The following is a 1,476-nucleotide window of genomic DNA, read 5'->3' on the forward strand; positions in this document are numbered from 1 at the left end:
TTCGACTTTAGAGCCATTGCAAACTAGGGGCTCTGAAACCGTTGGCTTCAGAGACCATTATCAAGATGAAAAGGATGACATCCACCAAGAGTTCAATTCAATTACAAGAGTAAGAAATGGAAGAATTCCGTAGCTGAAAGCAAATGATGGAAGCGGCGGCAACCTCCTTGGAAAGTCCCGTCCCATTCGGACAAGCGCCAGCAGATGATAAATTTTGGGCCAATGTCAGCAGATGATGAATTTTGGACATACGCTAGCAGATGATAAACTTTGGGCATGTGTCAGCAGTTGCCGAACTACGACGCGGGTTTGATTCCGTCAGAAACGGATACGTAGGCGCCTAAGAATAAGGCTCAACCCACTATATATGCAATTTATGGGTCGATGACCAATGATGACAATTTGACGCAACAGAAGCAAGAGTTAATCCCCGACGAAGTTTCAGGTATGATCTCTTCTTATGGCTGGCGAGCTTATATACGCAAGTCTAATGGACTATAAACGACCCGCAGAATCCTCAAGTCGAGAGGGACCTGGGGTATACTTTGACTTTCGCCTTGTCCAAGCCTCAGTCAAAGTGGGGGCTCTGTAGATACCCGTATCCGTCGATATTGGAATTTATAGAGAACCCGACAAACACCCGATGATGATAGGACACATGTATTTATTTAGTTGTCATTGTCATTATTTGGGTTCGTTTTACGATGTAGAATGAGCGTTGTCGACGGAGTATTTTAATTTAAATGATATTTAAATTAAGGTCTTTTTTTAGGTGGTTTCAATTTATTTTATTTTATTTTGAATTTATTTTCTTAAGTTTATTTTATTGAAAATAAAATAAATATTTGATTTGAAAAATCATTTTATGAGTATATTTGATTTGAAAAATCATTTATTTTAATGTGTTAATCGGTTTGAAAAATCGATTTTAAAAGCGAAGAAAACTCGTTTTGAACACGTGTTTTAGAGCTCGATTTTAGCTCGGTTTTTGAGCCCGTTTTCTTTACGAGTTGGCACGAATATCGAGTACACTAACCAACCTAAGCCTCTACCCATCCAACCCCAGTTCGAACCCCATAACCACGGCCCAAATCATGCCCCAAATCACCTCCAACAGCCCGCACAAAAGCACGAGCAGCCCCCTGTTTTCGTTCAGCTCAAACCCGAGTCCAAAACCCGGTCCAAATACCACCAAAACCCGTGCCCATTAACCCTAACCCATACCCTAGTATCCTACCCATATTACCTTAGCTTAACCACCAAGAAAACCCCCCATACAAACCCTAGAAAACCCCCCAAAAGCTGCTGGACAGCAGCTATGCTCAGGGGAGCCCGTCTGCCTCTCCTCCCTTTTACCCTACTTTATCTCCTTATAAATACCCACCCTTCACCATACATTCATTCCTCTAAGTTCTCCATACATACTACCTTCACTTACAAGCTTTAAACTTCAGAAACAAACCCTAATTGCCTCTC

This window comes from Silene latifolia, chromosome Y (assembly GCF_048544455.1).
Source record: "Silene latifolia isolate original U9 population chromosome Y, ASM4854445v1, whole genome shotgun sequence".
NCBI lineage: Eukaryota > Viridiplantae > Streptophyta > Magnoliopsida > Caryophyllales > Caryophyllaceae > Silene > Silene latifolia.